We start from the raw sequence: 21300 nt of genomic DNA, 5'->3' as shown, positions 1-21300 counted from the left end.
TTCACAGAAAATAAAATCCCCAACAATTCATTTGATACCTGCTACAGAGCAGCTGTGTATACGCTCTACTGCAATGTCACGGCTGCATTCAGTAACGTGCACCGTCTCCCAGAGCAGGTAAGAGGGGCAGCAAGCCCCACTCCTGTCAGCCCAAGAACCCACATCCTCTGTCCAGGCCCGTGCGGGTGGGAGGACCGTGGGAAGGAAGCTGAGTTACCCTCCTTCTGCACAAACCACAAAGGAGTAGGAAGAACAAATGTCATCCTATTACCGTACTTTAAGAAAGGGAAAATTTAAGATAAATAGAAAGGTTATAAGGAAAAAAAAAGGGGGGGGTGGGGGGAGAATAGCCAGGAAGAATACCTATCACCTTTAAAAGGTGAATTTAGTAAAAGAGGAAAGCACCTCGTACAGCAGAACCCTGACAAAGCAGACCAGGGGATCAATGACCTAACACGGTTTTCACATTTCTTCAATACGATCTCCTTTAAGTACTGGATCCTAGGGCATGCTATTTTTACAGACACTATATACCCGATTACTCTGACTCAGTGCCACCCCCCAGCACCGCTGCTAATGCATCCTGCTGACCCTGCTCACACCACAAGCGCAGGCACGCCTGGCTGTCACTTACAAGCGCCTGAGCTTTGCATTGCAAGAGGCCGCCCCTTTGCCTGTTAACTAATCCCTTCCTGAACATGCGCTTCCAAATCCACATCTATAAAAATCAGCAATCAGGCCTAAAACAGCAGGAAGCTCATTTTTAAAAGACTTATTTTTCCCATTTGAAAGAAATGTCTCTGTTCTCTAAGATTTTAGCCCATTCTCATTTTCCCGATTCTCTTCGTCACCATAAATATAAGCAAAGAGTCTCACATAAGCACAGGCACCAGGAGCTGACTGTAAAACAAAAGAAAACAAACAACAAAAGGGAAACTAAGGTAAGTCTTCCAAATTTTTGCACAAGTTTTTGTAGTCTTATCCTTCTCACTCATACATTTCATAAAAATATATAGCAAACAGTGAAGTCTGGGTGCCTCGACCTGAGAAGCACCTACACACCTTGGTAAGAGTGAGGAATGCACGCTGTAAGGATGCACCACTTCTCTCCCTGTCGTCCTTGTTCGCTGCTCTCCCTTTCCTCACCGGCGTTGGTCAGTCTTGTCAATTTAGACTGCAAGGTCTCTGAAAGCAGTGTGCACCATCCTTGCATAATCCCTACTACAAAACCCTGTTCCAGCTGGTACGTCCATGTGCTACTAGTATAAACAATAAAATACCTCCAAAATAATAGACTAATTATTTTAAGCTTTTAAAAAAATGTAAGGATGAGTCACACTGATGCGCTAAACAAAACTGGAGGGAGGGAAGGGGGCAGATTTATTTTTTACTTTATAAAATTTTTTCTTTCTTTAGCCACAGTAGGCTTTCTTTAATGCCAAGGACCTAAATTTACATGATCCCCAAGGGTTGCTTTAGCACACCAAAAATAGCCAGAAGCAAAATAACTGCGGTACAGCATAAAAGCAGATGAGGGTCAACCACACTTGTGTATGCTTGGATCTCTGTGTAATCCATTGAGTTTCTGCAGACATTTTTCTTCCTCCTGCTTTGAAGAATACCTAGTGGTTTAGGTATAACAGGTAGTGTAATACAGAAACAGCATGAGATCCACATACATTAAGAGCTCTCATATGTAGTCAAGTGACTAGGTCAGCCTAAAGAAGCAAGTGTTCCTGTGTTCAACCATTTTTGGTAATATCATTAGGAAAAAGGCAAATTACTTCAGCCAACAGCGTCTTTTTTTAACTGATTAAAGTTTGACTAAACACTAGCATGCTGAAAAGTATCTGAGACGGCAAAGTCATTTCGTGTATTTGTACAAATAACACTTTGATAACCTGAGTAGTAACTACTTAGATTTTTTTTAAACTGGTACACATTAGGAGAATTAGTATTAATATAATGAGGAATGATCTCTACAGATTTTTATAGAGATCCATACAAATACAAGAAGTGCAATGCAAAGGCTTTACGTACTTCAAGACCACTACTCTCAGTAATAATCTACAGGAAGATAAAAAAAAAAAATGCTTTAAATGTATTATTAAAAGTACTCCAAAGCAGCCAGCCCATACCTAACACTGCCTGTTCCTGAAAAGCTCAAGAAAATAGGTAAGATCCACACTTAAAGAAAATAGGTAAGAAAACAGGTAAAATCCCACACTTAAAAAAATAAATCCATCACCAACTGAAGAACTCACCTTGTCCTCCCACCTAGCATTTTCAAAATACCATTCTTTTAGTCAAGGACACAATGGTAAGCAGTATTTTTTGCATAAATAAAGAAGCTACTTGTTTACAGGGCTGCCTCACGGTAGTGAAATACAGGAAAAAATACACCAGAAACATCTCACTAGGAAAGGGAACTCCACCCATGGCACATAGCTTAAGCAAACTCCATCACAAAGCTCCACAGGATTTTAAGGTATGTTTGTAGCCTGATAGGTGCTCTACCAGTAGCTTGGCATAAAGATTGAGCGCTCACTTCCCCCAGTGTTACTTCCATGGTAGAACAAATATTGGAAATCACTGCGGCATACAGTAAATGTCAGCTGGAGTTTGCTAGGAACTAGCTGAAAATGCTAGTCGGAATGCAATCTTGTTTTAATTTATACAAAATTTGTTAAGAAGTGACTCATGGGAATGACTCAGTGAAGTACAAACTAGAAAAAGGAATGAGTGGGAAAAAAATATGCCCCTTGAGTCAACACTACCAGACTTTCAAAATTAAACTGCTAAAACGTGGATTGTTTATTTGCACAAGACCAACTCACCAGCAGCTTTTCTGTTTTGCCTTTTTCTTTTTTATTTTTATGAGTCACCTTTTATAACCACTTTAAGAAAAACCCGGTCAGCAAAAGCATTTAAGTAGGAACTAATCTGAATCAGCACTGAAAAATTCAGTTTTATGTCTGCTGCTGAAAATACTTTTCCCACTTCCCCTCTCTTACACCGCCACAGAAGGGTCTTTGCTTTGCTCATTCTTTAATTCCAGGGACAAGAAACGAATGACTGCTGGGAACGAGTCACAAGGATGCAGAAAAGGGTTCTGGTACCACTGCTTGCCTGATCCGAGGAGTTACCACATTTTCCTTTTCGAGATTTCTAACACTCGGAAACAGTAATATCTTATCTTCCACTTTTGGTGAGACATTTGTCTGCGACTGCCCTTCCAGCTCTTGCCGTGGTGTCCCTCCCCTCCTCTTTTTCCCATCTGCAGTTCCTGTGCTTTAGTCCAAATGCCCTAATCTGACAAGATTGATGCTATAATCAGTGATTTCTATGGGATCCAGTACCCCAATTCAAATTCCTCTTTCCTGTTGCATTCCTTTACTTCCCGAGGACTGTTATTTATTGATTTTACATGTTATCATCTGGTGAGCCACTGCACTCTGGAAGCACTTTTCTGAAACTAAGTAGATTTAAAATATATATATATATATATATATTATACATTACGAAACCTTTAGAAGTATTGTCTGAGCCACGCTGCTGTGCTTAAGAAAAAATTAATTAGATACATTTACACTAGGGTAAAATCAGCAATTCTAAATCACCCTTCAAATTAAACTTCACGACAAAAGATAAATATCACAGCACACACTTCTGTGCATCTCTATCGTAAAATGTTTTGTGTGGCACAGCAAGCCTGACAATGAGAAGAGAGCACTAAAATTTGGGGGCCTCTGCCACTAATCGATTTCACCAACAGAGTTTCACTCAAAGGGTTTTACCCCCCTGTCCCTTCTGTTTACCATTATGGTCATAATACCTAATCAGCAGCCACCTCAGGAAACAGAATATAATATGCACAAGTGTGGCAGTTATCTGGTAATAAAATTAGAAGTTTATTACACAAATATATTATGTTACATTCAGAGATATGGCTTAAGTTTTTGAAAATCCATGGTAGACTATTTCATATACATAGAGCAAGGTTTTTGATAGACATCTGGTAACTGAAAATTGTTACCTTCCCCTCACACATAAATGTTGAATTTGTTTTAATAAGCCATCCACTGTGCTAAATGTAATTAAAATGTAGCTGAAAATAATTTGGACTTCAAAAAAAAACAACACCCACCACCAAAAAAGGGTTACAAAAGACAACGGAGAAATCTGGATATCTAAAAATCATAGAATCATAAAGGCTGGAAAAGACCTCCAGGATCATCTAGTCCAACTGTCCCCCTACCACCAATATTACCCATTAAATAACGTCCCTAAGCTTTCCTACTTCTGGTATTTGTGTGCCAGTTTTCAAAGCTGTCATAAAGGACAAAAAGGACCAAAGGATGAAAAAGGACCAAATCCTCAGACCCATAACTTATCCAAATCCTAAAATAAGACATCAGCTGACAACAGTGCCAGGAAGCATCTGCTGATGAGAAGCGGCTCAGAAAGACTAGGATGTTCTCTGCTGATCAAAGAGAGAAGCAGGCGGTGCAAAGCAGCTCCAATTTGCAGCCTCCAGAGGCACTCTTTCATTAATGAAAGACAGGAAAGATGGAAAAATAAAAATAAAAATGAAGACTAGAACAAATTAGCCCTGAAGTGACTGACTAGCTGGCTTCTCAAATTTGCAATACCTGAAAGAACGTTCAATAAAATCTGCTGTTCCTTGGTAGGGAAGCGCAAGGGTGAAAAAGCCCAAGACTTCAGCAGAAACAAGGGTGCAGTACGATAAGCAGTTCTTTTGGTGATGGTGTGCTACGTTAAGTGACACCCAGTGTGGAGGAACTTCCATTTCCCACCCGAACACCATTCAGCTGCAGTAACACCTTTTACATGGGACTACGTAGTGAGATAGGAAAGAACTGCTACTTTTGAACACAGCTCAGATCCCTGAACTTGCTTGACCTAGACGTTTACAGGTTGACAATCAAATGCCTACTCCTGCATCTGTTAAGATAACTTTGATTTATTCTCTTGAACCGGTCTAGTCCTGCCCTGCGAGGACAATACCACCAAGGTTATCTGTGACTGTCTGCAGGCTTATTCTCAAAGCCACTCATCTGACTGAGCATTCCCCACTTACAGCCTTGTTTCCAGATCTACAAATAAGCCATTCTTTAGCCATTTAGTATTTATAACATTAGTACTGTGATACATTTCTTCAATCAGCATTTATATTTAACCAAATGAAGACTAAAAGTCAAACACCCATGTACAAGCAGCATACTAGAATCACTGAAATCATTAGCCACATCTGTAGTCTCTGGCAAACTACTGCAAATTATTTTAATACAATCTAATTTTGAGTCAAGAAGGATAGAATAAATTGACACCTACATTATCTTTTACTTGATTTTTGCCTGGACTGATTTCCCTAGCAGGACAAATTCAAGTCATCCTCTTTCCTCCTTTTAAACACTGGCATAAAAAAATTTCTTTCAGTTACATGCAAGCTTTGCAGTGTCCATGGACATACTGAAAAACAGGTCAAGATTCTTTTCTTCAACCTTTTTAAAAGCCAAACCGAGAAGGCAGTATCTACATCCAATTTCCTTACCAGATCCTCTGAAGCTGAAATCAAGAAAGACAAAGATGACTTTGTACAGACTTTCTGTTGGTTGGTTAGTTGTGGGTTGTTTTTTTGTTTGTTTGTTCTTAAAAAGGTTGGGGTCAGGTGAAAGCACAGCCTACAGCAGAAACAGCAAGTACTAAGGTGTGGAGGATGTCATATGAGCAAGATGTTAAGGAAGGGAGAATTAGCGAATGCGGTTATTTCTGCACCTGGCAAAGGCAACAGGATATCAAAAAGCAACTTGCTGACACACGCTTTGAGTATATGAGGTAAAACAACACTGAGTGGGCTTCAAAAATTAACCAGCTGCAAATGCAAACATTTCAGCTTAACAAACTGGTCATGTTTGTATTTCTACGTTTTTTAAAAAAGTCACAAGGAAAACTGTGATACTCTCACCATGAGAGAGATTCTGCGGTTACTGTATCAGCAAAACTTTCCCTGTATGTCTATACAGCTTTACAGCTTTTTCACAAGGGGAAGTGAGGAGGGAAAAAAAAGTCAGTAAAGATTAAATTAGAGCTTCATTAAGACCACAAAGCTGCCCAAAACCAAGCAAGCATGCTGCCAACATATCCTTTGCAGTAACTCACATTCGATTTAAGGAGATGCAGCACCCACACTTAATGCAAACACCACCGTGGTTGCTGGAAGACAGCTGCCACAATGGAGAACCCAATTGCTGGCAATATGTCATCTGAATGTGGATAAACTGAAGAGAAGCACAAGACTGCGATAAGACGCAACAATTTGGCAGGAGCCTGGAGCGAGGGGCCATGCATCGGGGGACATCATCTCTCCTCCAGTTCCCCTGCTGTTTCGGAAAGGGTGCAAGCTGCGCCAAGGCCACGCCGGACGTGCTACACATTCCTGGGCACACAAGCCAACAGGACAAGGGAAGGAGACACGGCCACATCTTCGGTTGTGCCCTGCTCCAGGCATGGAGGCCTCCCCCTTCGAAAACACCGGCCCCGAGCAGCCGCTGCGCTGCGGGAGGATGCTGCGGGGCTGCGGGATGCTGACCTGACACAGCTGGCTGCGGGGGAAGCAGCAGCTCTTCGTTCGGTTTTGGAAGGGATAAAGTAGCTCTAAAATAACTTACCTACAATTTTCTGTATAGAAACAACTGTCAGTATTTTCAGGAGTTAAGTCTGTAGTTCTGCAAATCTAGAGTAGATGCACTCCATTTTCTAAGTAACGTGTGTTCAATGGAACATGCAGCGATGCCTTCTTCTAAGAATAACGCAAAAAACACACAATGTTTTGTTTGCTTGTTTGCTTTGAGGTAAATTGCACATCCTGGGTTTATCATGCCAGAGGGGATCCATACTTCTTATTTCGAAGAAAGATGACAAGTTTTTGAAGTTTCAAAACGGCTCTAAACAGCAGACGGTAATTCTGCCACCGAACGTTTTGCACGGTTGGCAAATGTGCTCAGCAGCTCAGACTGTGGGAACTTCAGCTCTTTTCCAATCTGCCATAACCTTAGACAGTACGATAAAAGGAAAGCTAATGTAATCTTGGTATTGTGCCTGCAGAAAACTGCAAAAGGATCGCTGGATATTACCACTCTCACCACAGATTAGTAATTACGTTGCGACATGGCAAAACACACAAAATTGCTGTTAAAGTCAATCTCTTCACAGCCATTCGGCTTAAAACATTATTCTCAAATCCTCACTTAAATGTTTGTTAAACTGCCCTCTGTACACTGTTTTTATGATTAGAACTTGCAAATGGTACTAAAAAAAAAAGTCTGCTAGCCAACATTAAAGAGCATAAATGTGTTCTTGAATAATTTAAAGGTTATTTCCCAGTTTCACTCCAAGCCCTCAAGCCACTTGGTGGGTGTAATCTGCTCTAGACTCAACTGTGAATGTGTTCTTTGGCACGGACTCAAAACGGAGAAGTTATTGTTTGATTTATATGCCAAGAGCCTCTTAGATAAAGGGCTAATGGCAGGCTGATAGCTTCAGCCTTTGCATGTGGTGTTTATACAGACCCGTCGTTCCTCTCCCTCCTTTCTGCATATACTCAAGGAAGACTGTGTCACATCAAGATCAAGTTAACTAATTAACTAATGCAAGCATAATTTGATTGATTAAAACAATTGATTCACTAAAGGTCATGGGGAGTGCTAATAAAACACCAACTTTTCTGCTTCAACAATGAATAAGGTTTTATTTGAAGCTACCTTTTTTTCTACACTGCAAACAACAATTTTAAAGTAATAATCACATTACAAAACAAAACAAAACCGGTAAGAATCTGTCAGAGAGATCCAACAGCATTTGTTTTGATCAAAACAAAAAATCAGGAGGCCCAGGGATAAAAATAATAAACCTCAGGTGACAAATATTTTAAAACAGGATCACACAAAAAAAATTGCTATAGGTGTTTTAAGCCAACGTCAGCTCACTAAAGGAGGTCAGTTTGCTTAACTGAAGAAGTGACACCAAGCCTTTTAAGAGGAACTTTCAGATAAAAGTCTTTTATGTATAGCTGTAGAAGTAAAGACCCGAGTGAGTGAGCAACTTCATGCAGCTCACTCCAGCAGATGGGATGGATAGACAGGAAAAGTCTAAAAGCATAGCAGGCTTTTAAGCAGCCTTGGCAGACTTACTCCAGATTGATATCAAGATATATGGCAAAAAGTGGAAAGGTTGCAGGTGCACCTGCAGGCCTGGGGTTCCTCACTCCTGTACTACGGGGTGAAGGCAAGGGGAGAAGATTCAGCAGAACATCTGGGAAGGACCTCTTAGCTGAGGCTCATCAGACTGCAGAACATGCAAGGAGGAGAAACATGCAAGAGCATTCATGCTTCAAAACTAGTTTGAGCATTGCACCGCACCTTGGATGTTCTGAGCACAAATTCACTTCTATGTAATGTCCTTCGCCCAAAGAACTGCAAACATTTACATAGCAGTACTGTTTGAAGACCATTTTTTACACTTAAAGAAAACTGGCTCTAGCTGTTCCTACATTTCCATATGGCACTTTTCTAGCATTAGCATCCATGAGACAGACAACCAAGATGATCTGCATTAGCTCATTCTTTGCTGATTAAACTGAGAGGATCTACACAGTGATTCTGTGTTGTCCAAAGCAAGCCAGTACATGGTTCATCCAAACTAATTTTGGCCATGGATTTCAAAGAACTGACAGCAAATCTCGTATATACTCAGTAGACAAAACTACATTTTTGGCTTTCACAGTGAGAGAAGACTTCTCTTTAAAACAGCGTTTTCAAAAGGCAGAACATTATGTAATTATAGATTGAAAATTTTGTATTACTAACTCTATGCACTAGTATACTCCGCTCCAGTGGAGAACAACCTATTTGAAGGCAATATCAATCAGAAAAATTAGATCAAAACTCTTATCTGAATTTCATCATATGCTGATGAAATACGGTGGGAATTAATAAAATAAAAAACTGGAAAAGCTTCTCAAAGCAGCACATTAGTGGGAGGCTTAAAGCAAGTTTGCTGAAAAAACATTTTGCATATAAAAATAGGTGGCTTAAGTTAAAACTTCACACTCTTTCAATCTATGAAAATATTTTTAAATAATTAAGCATGCCCACATTATTTACACTGTGTGAGAGAAGTGTCATAAATTTCATTTGCAGGAATAACTGAGTCAGGATAAGCAGACTTGCTGCTGCATCAGTTTCACATGGGACTTTTGAAGATTTTAGCATTTCTTCTTTCTGCTCTTCCACAGTACAGCAGTTGTGGCAAAGAGGAGGAATGGCCTCTATGTATAAATATTTATGATGCAAATGGAATAACTGATTTAGATTTGAAAACAAAAACACAGGAAACGTGCAGAGACTGGCTTTTCCACTAACAACATCTACAAATAACCCAGGACTACAATATTCTGCAATTCTTTCAAATTCAAATAGCAGCTTGCTTTGGGGGTTTCTAACCAATTATTCTGCTAACTGATGGAAGAAGCTATGAGAAATTAATGTCAATTAAAGTCTATTACACAAAGTTCAGGTGATATTTCAGTGATTCACAAGCTTTTTAAGCACAAAATAAATTGTTCTACAATCAGATGGACTACATAAGATAGTTTTCTATACTGTCGTTTCTGCAAACTATTGAACCTCCTCAAAAAGAGAACTAGAAGTCTTGCCTACATGATATACTTTGGTACGTATTACGTCCAAACTAGGAGTATTCCTTAATCTATAAATGCTTCTGTACCATTAGAGCATTCTTACAAGGAACACAGTCCTTTATGACTATTGTCTATTAAACCTTAGCAAACTTGATCATCTAATTATATAATTAGATTATTTTTCTGCATGACATGAGCAACGTAAGTCTTTACGAAAAAAGTCTAAAGATACAGCAAACAATCATTAAAAATAGGCTAGATTTTTAACAGTCTTTTGCCACCAATTTATTTAAAAACACTTATTTTAAACCAGCAAACAGATTAATCAGAAGTTGACATGCATTTTAAAGGCAGCTTTGAGGTAATACTCAAGTTGTTGCAAATCAGCTTGCAAGCCACCAAAGCTAAAGCACGTGAGCAAAAACGACGATTGGCCACAAACTTTTACAATATATTTTTCTCTGGACTACCTGAAATACGCATTTATACTAACAAGTATAAGGCTTTATTAGTAAATACATATCTTTTAAGAGTTTACTGGTCAGTTCACTGCATCTTGTTCTATATGCAAGTATACACCCCAAGAAAGCATGCTCAGCAATGGGGAAGCAGGTAACCCACTTCATCTCACACCCTGGCCAGCAGGCAGCCAGCACCCAGCAAACCCTGCCCTGGGAGGCGGCTTTCCAGGCACACAGCTGAGCATCTTCGAGAAGCACATCCCAAATTTTCTTTCATTGCTGGTTTCTCACCAGGCTGGCTCGACGCAACACGCAGAACATGCAAGGTTACTATCAGAAAGGTATGGCTCAAAACAAACAGTATGTCATCTAGGGCACATAGGGGTAAGTTGGCTAAAACAGCGGTAAAAGAGGGAACAGTTACTATTTCCAAATAATTTAATTTAGCTTAAAAAAGACATGCCTACAGAAGCCAACATTTTAGGGCAATACTGCAAATGCATTCAAGGTAACTAAGTTTTGCAAATGTTTTCGGATGCAGGATTATAAAGCAGGCTGTTAACTACCTTTAGAAGATTCACCAGACATGAGCAATAACTAAGATAAATGGGAATAGCAAAGAATTTGCATTTGTTAGTATTATGCCCTCATGACGTTCGGTGATTCATCTTACAATGAAGCATGTGAAGCAAGGGACATGATTTTCCAGGCACAGCAGCAAAAGTTTTAATAAAAAAAAGCTAAGAATACATAAAATTACAAACTCATTTCAAGACAAACAAGAATTGTGAAAGAATCATCTCAAAACAGCTTTTAAAACATCATAAAAAAAAAAAAGTTGCAAAACCACTATGTTTCCTATAAACCATTGTGTTCCAATAAAACCTTGACCACTATTCTCCAAACCAGAAAGAAATATGTTATCAGTGGAGCATGGGAGAACTTGAAAACAAACAATTCAGAAGGTTCTTAAAACCAGCACCACAGTCCCAAACTGCCCCATAAGCTGCTCTGTTTCCCTAGAGCTCTTTGTGAGGGGCTGAATCCCCCCCCTCCAATTCCCCCACTTTACAGATAATGGACAGTAAATCAATCTCTTAAAATTTGACATATTTTTAGTCCCACAAGTGAGCTATATTACAGTAAAATTTAAGAATTATTAAAAGGTTGTCATGGCTTTAGTTCACATCATGAATTACTTATAAAGAGGAAAAAATTCCCCCGAAGTGAAAAGTAATACAGTATTCCATGTTTTGCCTTTTTTGAAGGAAAAGGGTGGAGGGGAAAGAGAGAGAGAAACCTCACATTTCTGGCTCCTTCACATATCTATTTTACAGATGGATATACTTATAAAATAGATATACACAAGTCTGACGGCTGTGGTCAACCACCATCTGAAGCAGGTTTGTAACTTGCCAAACCCACCAACAAAGCCAGTGTCTTAAGTTTTATCAAACATTTCCTCAACCCAAGCATCAAGTAAACTTGTAACGACAAGCATCTTAACCACAGTCCTGTTTCACGTTGATCTACATACACACACAAGAAGGTTTTTGGCTTCAGAAAGCCAAAAAGTTTAACATACTTCAGCATCCATGACACAGAACAACTTTACTTGCTAATAACCACGTAGATGAGACAATGCAGCTGCCCGTGGAATGATGTTACACAAAAGTACAGCAATGCTGCTCATTGCCTCTCACAGTATCAAAGAGTAATGGTATAAACCAATGACACCAGCGTGCATTAAACCAAAACAGAAAAATAATTCAAGACAGCAGAAGAGTAATCAGTGGGCCGTATTTTACCAGAACGAAAGTCAGCATGTATGTGTGCGTACACGCACACACATACAGTATCTGAGAAGAAAATTAAGTGACATCTAATCCTCTTATTCAATTCCCACTTAAGCAGACTAGTAACGTAGAACGTCCATACTGCTTAGTATCAAAACAGTTCTGTAATGAAAAAAGCGTAACAGATACTTGAAAAATTTCCTAGAAAACACTCGGTGCTTTTTTTTTTTTTTTTCGCAAGAGTATCTACTATATTTGAACTGATATGGTCACATTCAATAATCCTTTAGACAGCATTTCTGCAATGGTTCATCTAATTACACAGACAATACAGCACTTTCCTGTGCTAAAACTAAAATGACACAATCCAGCAAATAGTTTGGGAAGCTAGGGGTTCTCATCACCTTTATGTTCTGTTTATTTTAGCTATTCCCAAGATCATTAATATCCACTTGAACCTGTAAACTTCAAGGTCAACTAAAGGTGAAACATAAGGAAGCAATATAATATGGAGCATCCAACCGGACTATACGCTGCAAAACATTAAGGTAGTTTCCTTAAATTGCACTTTCTTTTCTTCTTTCTTAGCTCCATATAGCTATTGAGCTAGAACTCTTAATTAGAGGATTTACAGAATGGCTAGTAATTCCTTTTACAACTTTTAAAATTACTAACCGCGGCTTTCTAGAAAATTATATATAATCAACAAAATGAGTAGAAAAATAATTCCGAAAATATTCTATAGATGGAATAAAAATATACCCTCGGACTTTAATATCATATAACTACCCTGCTGCAAGCAACATAAATCTAAGTCCGCACTGATTGTTGTTGTTAGCCTACAACAGTGATGAGTTATGTTACATATATAAATTTGTAACAAGCAGCACTGAGAGCAAGGAAGAGCCTTACAAATACAACAGGCTTTAAGATCAAGAGGGGTCTGCTTGTGGACCAAACATCAGGCAACATCTCTGCAACTCCTGGACTAACTTACCTCTCAAATAGTAATCCTTCTGCAGGCTACCCATGCCAACATTAACAAAGCTACAAAACCAAATCATTTCCATTTGCGACAGAACGGGGCAAAATATATTGTCCCCGAGAGGTACTGTGCCATCCAAGTGCAGTACATCATTTATGTATAATGAACTCAGCAGAGGTTAATGTTGCAGGGAGAATCTAGTTAGATCAGGACCCTTCATATTCTCCAAACCACCCCATGAGAATAAAAACTGGTGCTTAAATCCATAATATTCTGTTGTCTGCAAATTACAGAACTATTGGGAGCCTGACTTGGGTTAATAAACCCTTCACTGACCAGAACACCAAAGCTTCCATTCCCTTTGGAAAACTTTCATTTACTATAACACTGTGGTGTACACATGCTGTGAGCCACACAAGCGAACAAACTTAGCTTTGCAATTTCAGATGGTTGCTGATACTGCTGCAAGATTATTTCTTCATCCGCTCTCAAATGTGTTGTGGGGAAGAGAGTTCCTCCGAACAAGTAAAGCTGCTCCTGCTGAACTGGAAGAAGCAACAGCACTAGTGTGAAATGGCTGAAAAGAGACCAGGCTCTTCCTAAATACATTCTGGAAGCCAGTTTCATTCACACTCTACAAATCTACTGCTTAGTGACGTCTTTCAAGAAGCGGTTGGCTGTTTAACACTGGTATATGACTACTGTGTGAACAGTAGTATGGTTTTGTCATGATGCTAATGCTCAAACATGCTACTGTGAGGCAAGTCCTTAGGAAATTAAGGTGCATCCAGAAAGGTAAGGGGTGTAGGAAGGAACCCATACAGTGCTGCTGCTGCTCACCAGGCTGAAGCGTGAGCGAGAGGGAAGCATTAGTCACGCGAGCAGTCCAGAAACAGAAGCTATGCCTGGCTACTGCACCAACGAGACACAGAACATCGTCTTTGTCTCAAGCCCTTTTATGACAGTTACTTACCAACTTCAAGAACTTCTGAAGTCTATAATCTTGCATGATTATTATCCTGAAACCAAGTGCTTCTGGTTGTCTTAAAGCATATGAATTTCAATGCCTCTCTTTCAAAACCTGCATTATCTCAAAAACTTTTCTGAAAGTCAAGTGTACCAATAAAACCAGGATTCTATTAATCTTTCCTAAGGCGTCTTCTTTTTGATCTACTGTGAGCGCACTTACCGAACACAAGGTTTGATCATTTTAACTCTGCTGCCACCCTAAGCAGAGGGAGCTGGCAGATTACTCAGAGAGAGGAAGAATGAGCAAGCGAGATGCATCTCCAGAGTGTAGAACTGGTTTCGACAGAGGCCGACTGATGTTTAGGTCTTACTAATCCTTGTGATGCTAAATCCCACTATCTTGCACACAGATATGACTTTGAACATGTTCTGTGCAAAGAGAAAAGCAGACTAACTATCTACTAGGCGAAGAGTCCTAACTCTAAGATGTGGTCAGTACCCTTCAAACCATTTTTAACTCTATCCTGCTGACCCCATCTGTTCCCTGTGTTGTTTAACAACACGTAATATATACTGTTAACATTTTTAATCCATTAACCAGTGGGTAGGATTCTCTCCCTTCCACAACAGCTTACGACCAGCCACCTATGCAGAAGGGCATTTATGACAGGGCACAAAGCCTTTAGCCACCCTAAAAGTTTTCCTGTTATTCAAGTAGTGCTAAAGCAGCTCTTAAGCAACTACTGGATGGCTATGCATCGCACTTGGATTTGCGAAGATATGTTCCAGTTCCAAACAGTTGGCAGTGTTCTCACTTCTTACCACGTACTCTGGACTAAGCTCCTCAGCTTTGATTCAGCACGGGACCAAGTCTATGAATAATGCCTCCTTTCCTTCCCAGCCAGTCACATATTCTTGGAAGATTTCTCAAAGAGGCTCATCCAGAAGGACAAGCTGCGTAGAGATAGCTGGTGAAGTCATCACCAGGTAGAATAACGAAATGGGTTACTCTGCCTGTCCACCACCATTCATAAACAGAAGCAGCAACTGATCTTTAGACCCTAGAGCAACACCTACAGAGAGGCTGGTCCAAACAAGCAAGCACGCTACAGCAATGGGAGGACTGCCCACAAAGCAACTGACCGCCAAGATGAACGCTGAAACCAGTTTGCTTCCTTCGAGATAAACAAAAGAATCACCACTAGCAAGCACTGAAAAGTGAAATTCTTTCTCCTGGAAGGATAATTGCTTACTGTGACCTGCCCCACGCTGTTTTTCAATGAGTCAGACATGGATATACAGTACCTCACAAGGTAAAGAGAAGCTAGAGTTGCTCTGATGTACCTATCCCAAGAAGGAAGCTGCCATTTTATGCAATGCTTTCAGAAAGAGCCAAAGAATCACAGAGTCACAGACGCTGAAGAAGGCAGAGGGCTGTGATAGCACCCAGAGGGTTTCCCTCACTGAGCCTTGCAAATTAAACCTTGAAAGCTGCCAAAGCAGAGCAGCAAGGGAGCTGATTTCCAGCTCCACCAGGCAGAACCACAGGCAGCAGGACTTTTCCCAGTGAAGAAAGAGCTACCAGGTTTAAACTGCTCATCGGCCGCAGCAGCAACAGAAAAGGTTGGGGTGGCCAATGAAAGAATAAGATCTAAAGAAAGGGACAGAAGACAAAAGAATCATGTAGTGATTTTTAAAGGCCCACCTCCACTGTCTCTCCACTTTCTACCTTGAGTTAAAATAACCCTAAGGAACCTTAAGGAGGAATCCTTTGCTAGCTGAGGAAGGATGGTTGTGGGGGCACCTGCACAACACCGTTCTGTTGCAGAGCTGTTGGCACACTAAAATAAGCTTGATGTTCAAAGGCTTCCCAGATATGCCACAGCCATCTTGGTCACTATATAATAATGCAGACCTTAACAGTTCCAGTATTACCCTAAAATGCATTCTTGCTCCTCTAGCAGTGGCCAGGCTCTGCAGAGGGACGAAGGAAAAATGTGCATACGGTTTCTTAAAACTTCCTAATGTTCACAACCATCAGTCCTGTCTGAGTTTCAGCTGGCTTCTTTTTATTCCAGTGAACTGGTTCTGTAAAATGTTTCATTCCTACAAGCTGCAGGACAGCTTATGCAGAATGCCAGACCGAGTTACTGTATGAATCAAGTTAATTGAAAGCTTCTGAGTAGGATTTTGTACAATACAAGGTATATCAAAACTCTTGCCAAGCAACTCTTTAAAATGTGTATATTAAAGAGTTACTTGTCAGGGATTTTAATTTAGTTTTTGGACAAAGAAAATGAATTATGCTAAAAATAAAGTCTGATCCTTACAACATATGCATTACTTGGGAATACTACATGTAACATAATAGGTTACTTTAGAGCATTCTGTTCTGTGTTTTAAAGCTATTGCATAAGGTTATTTTAATAAAAATGATTCCAATGAAAGAACAGTTAGTAATGAGGTGCTGACAATTGAATCTACATCCAGGGATTGCATGAGAGTGCCAAGTCTACTTTTACAGATGCACTGGTTAGTTATCCAATGGATGTCCTTGAGGCATGTAAAGCCAATACATTTTGGGTTACTTTTTGCAGCAGAGATAGATGATACAAGTGAAAACATTTACCAAGAACATACCTGAAGTGTGTTTTTCTTATTAGAGCAATGTAAGAAAATAAACCCAGATACCATGGAATGCCAGGAATTCCCTCTCCTCAATGTTTTTAATTTGCAAAGCCGCTTCTTGGTAGTCTCCTTTGACCTCCTTCCCTCCTTCATTTGCTGGCCAAAAAACCTAGAGTTACATAAGCAACCTCTTGACTAAGAACTCATTAGGCTGCAAGCTTCAATGCCATTTCGAGGGTTTAATGTACAAGAATGTCTTCATAACAGCAGGCAAGACAATCCTTTTTCTATAAGTGACTCGGTTACCACAAAAACCATTTCTTACGAAATCATGACACAGAGTTGTTAAAACATTCAAAGATACTCTCTTTATGAGTTGAGAACAAGTATTCCAATAGAGACTTAGAGACCCAAAATAAATAGTAAAAAACTAATCGGAAACAGACCTTATATTTTAAAGACGTGTTACTTAAACATGCAGGGCCAGATTCTATGCTAGCTATGCTGGTGAAGTAAATTTAGATTAAATGAGGGCCTGGCCCTAGTCGTCTTCTTTATTCCTCTCTTTTACTTCAAAGTAGCATATTTGTCATAGTTTCTATGCAAACCTACAGCCCTAGCTAGCTTCTTCAGATCTCACGCAAACCTAATATGGCCAACTCCAGTCTTCAAAAACTAAACTGACGGCTAGTCAGAAAGAACAAAGCTCCAGCCTTCGGCTTTCTTTTTTCTAACCACTTCCATACTCTGGCTGGTCTGTCACAGGGAACGAGATAAGGACTTCTGTCTACTCTGCGCATATTCACCCAGTGTTCTGGCTATCTTCTCACCCCCCCTCCCTGATACACTTCTGCCTACCACAGAATGAGTAAGGAGAGCAGAATTTTGTCCTAATCCAAAATCTCTGGATTTTCAAGTGGCTTTTTGTAGTCATTCAATATCCATGCTGCATCCTCTTCCTAAAAAGGGCTTGGATAAGTATGTTGGGTGCTGTCTAATTCCACACCGCCCCATGTTCTTCCCTCTCAATCAAAACCAAACATATAACTAATAGTATTTTCCAACCCGTGCAAGGAGCATTTGAAGCTATGGCATATTCCTGTGCCATTAATAAGACCGTAGCTTTTTTTTTTTTTGTCAAGGTTACTTTCCTTTTCTACAGGGTAACTGTAGCTCAAACAACCACGTGAAGCATACACATTCAGTGTGTGTTCTGTGGATGTTTCCAGTTACTGAAAATGGCTCAAAATGAATTTCTTTCTCTGGTTGCTTATTTAAATAAGTATGGCCACGGAGAGATTTGGATAAGATCATAAAGCTTTCATCTCCCACAGTGAACAGAAATCCTTCCTAGCTCATGATCATTTTAGAAAACATTCACCACCTATGGAAATTAGGTGTCAGTCAGTGTAGCACAATCTTTCAAAGTCTGCAGAATGACTACTACTGTTAATCAGGGAATAAAAACTGGCTAGGTTTGTCAATTTTCACTACTGCTTCTGAAACTATGAGCAGCTAAAAAGCAGCAAAATCCCACCTCAGATGCTACACTTCAGGAAAACAAGATGCACAGAGAGAGGTGTGTACTGGAGCTCCACACTGTGAATTGCAAACTAAAGATGTGAGACTGCTGGAACGCTAATTTACTCCAACAGCAGCAAGATCCGGGACACCGGTGCAACAGCAGGTACCTACAAGCATTCCTTCTTCACAGTGGACAGACAGACAAACGAAACAGAAAACCCCTAGCCAAAGGATAGTAGCAAACCTTAATAAACAAGAAATCCTCTCCTAGCCTTGAAAAGGTCGAGAGCACACCTTTGCAATGAGGCGAGAAGGCAGCTCTCTTCCAGAAGTTAGATAAGTCTTAACTTCCTATCCAAATTTTGCATGCATAAAAAGCAATTTCCCAGAAAAATGATTTTGTATGTTTTTCAGAGGACACCTGGAAAAGGTCTTCTTTGGAAATAATGACTTTTTTTAAAGATGGGATTAAGGCAGGCACCTGGCAAAAGGGATGCAAAACCATGGGGGTTGGCTGGAAAACACAGGCAGAAACTGATTTGACTGCAACACTGCCCGAAGTGCTAAGCATTTCAGATTGCCTAAGTTCCTCATAAAGTACACGTTCCTTTGGGACAGAATGATCTCAGAGAAGAAACAAATGAACTGGAAAAAGCGAAATGAAAAGCAGGGGCAAAGAAATAATCTAATGGTCTGCTAGAATTCAGGAACACAAAACTATGGGGAGGCTACAAAAGGAAAGCACCTCAAGTAACTGCACTGAGCAGCAGTACAGGGGGCTAGATTTTTGGATCAGTTATGAAAAAATCAATAGTTTTATAAGCATTTACTTGCACAAAATCAAGTAAGTACTTCTTTGTGCTCAGACTATCTCCTTTCTAGACTAAAAGCATCTTTAAGCTCTGCCACGTAAATAGTTCGCTTCACATAAATTTTAGCCTGCATAAGCTTTGGTTCCTGTTTCATGTTAAGTTTGGAATCCTGAAAGAATCTCAACCATATACTCAAAACTTGCAACCAAACCTGCTGCCAGCATTGGTTCCTCATCAGCATGAGAAGTTTTCATTTGTTCCTCTCATCAGTCTATTTCATCGCATTCTTCCCCTTTGTAAAATACAGTGGGTTTACTTTACAGCATGACAATGATGGACTAAAATACCCCTCCGGGTCACTCAGTCATTCTCTGTTCTGGCACTATGGCTGAACAGCAAACGAGTAATTCCGCAGTATGTAAAAAAGGCCAATGCATATCACTGCATTTTAAAACCTCGCTGTTGAGGTCATTCAGGAGGCAAACGTGAAGGCAGCTGGCCGAGAAGAGTGAGAGCTGGTCTTAGAAAAATCTCACAATGTCAGCCAAAGACACAGTTACTGTTTCGTACTATAAAACAAGAAAGATTGGAGCCCGCTTTGGAGATTCATAAAGTCGACTTAACAGACAGTCTTCCTGCTGCTATTGAGCTGCAAATACATCTGGAGGAAAACGCATTGTGGCGACACCACGAGAAAGCAGTTTGCAGACCTACACAGGGGAATAAGAAACTCGCAAAACTCACAAACAAAAGTCACTGGCATTCAGGTAACAAGGGAGGGATGCTGGTTTTAAAAGAACTGCTGCAGGCTGCCAAAAAACACTACTCTCAAGCAACATAAAATTCCATCCCTTCTGTTCTGACTGCAGGCATCGGGGGTTACTCTTTTTAGAAGAGCTTTTTCCTCCTTTACATCTTGCAAGGAATGTAACTGCAGAACAGAGAGCAATGCTAACGAGGAAACAGTCAGCAAATAAGCCAGTCTAATGGTTGCACTCACACAATCTCCTTACAGACATTTACTACCTTGTTGTGCTAACCAGCTGAAGATGAGAGTACTCAGAGAGCTGTTGATGTTGGACAACATCTGGATTACTCAAAGCTATTGTGTTTTTCCATGGGTAAAGGAAAAATGAAAGATGGGATTTACACTATTCAAATAAATACATATTATATTGAGATTACATTAGGGGAATCCTTCTCTAGAAGAACGTGTCTTTGAAAAATTAAGCACAAAATTCTCAATTTTGCTCTTTTCAATGAGCAGATTGTACAGGTAAACACATCTCAAGCCCCTTGATCCTTGCACTCTCTCTGAGTACGGCTATGCAAGTGTTACAGGGCCCGGGGGAAAAAAAAAAGAAAAAAAAAAAAAAGAGGGAATTCTGGTTGAAAATTTACATTACTAAGCCTAGGTTGCTCAGACATACAATGAAGTTAAAGGTCCTTAAAGCAAAAGTAACTAAAAATCAAGCAGTTCAGCTTGCCAGCCCCCCACAAAACCCCTTTTTGTGTGCTCAGAGGCACAGATAAGGAAGAACTGCCCAGCTGATGCTGAGAGCTTGTCAGCCCAAATCATTCTTTATCTGAAGGAAAAATAAGCTTCAAGCTTCCTCTTATCTAGAAGATAACTTTTAAGGCTCCAGAGGCCTGTCATAACAGGCAATTAAAAAACGTGGCACCTATTAGGCAGGATCTTGCCTGGATATAAAGAATCTTCCTATGATTCCTCCACTGGTTACTTCAACAAACTAGCTACTGCAGCAACCGAGGCTTAGCAGAACAGCAGTGTGGTCTTCAGGCAACGCCGCACGTTACACAGCCCAGGCAAAACAGAGATCTTGACCTCCTCCTCAAATTTTCCATCCTTTGCACCCCCCCCTTACCCTTCCCTTTTTTTTTTTTTTTTTTCCATTTCAAGGAGGTTCTGTGTTGAAAGGATCTGGGCAAATATACACATTTATTGTAAGATACAATAAATCTTATCAGCTTGTTCATCTTATCCTGTGGCAACAGTCAATTATGTTCATTTGATTCAGACTGGTTTGAAACTGAGCAGAAAGCACCTCCTGGAATGCCTGTCTTGACTGACAAAGCCCAGAAGCTGAAGCAGCCAGGGCTTTTATTCCCAACAAGATGCCTTGAGAAATTTCAAACAATAGGGAAGCTTTGAACAGTACTTGGTTCAGGGGTGTGCTGAGCCCATATGAGTAAAATAAAATGGTCAGCAGGAAGACTGCCAGTACAGGAATGCGGTGGTGGGGGCGGGTGCTATATTTTGGGCATTCCTGCTTCCCAATCCACCATTTGGAGAAGCATCTCATGGACGGATTACTAAAAAGGCAAAAGGCATTAACAGAAAAAACTTATAAAGCCAGTTCGTCTCCCTGGAAATGGACCTCAG

At 40.1% G+C, this 21300-nt stretch overlaps 1 protein-coding gene across 1 annotated transcript in view; it reads right to left on the bottom strand.

Moving 5' to 3' along the window:
• Positions 1-21300, bottom strand: part of SCFD2 (sec1 family domain containing 2) — a 195428-nt gene that overhangs the window by 161574 nt on the left and 12554 nt on the right. The gene's annotated exons all lie outside the window — the stretch shown is intronic.

Source organism: Anser anser (assembly GCF_964211835.1).
Source record: "Anser anser genome assembly, chromosome: 4".
NCBI classification, from domain to species: domain Eukaryota; kingdom Metazoa; phylum Chordata; class Aves; order Anseriformes; family Anatidae; genus Anser; species Anser anser.
This window is presented reverse-complemented; position numbering and strand designations above follow the sequence as displayed.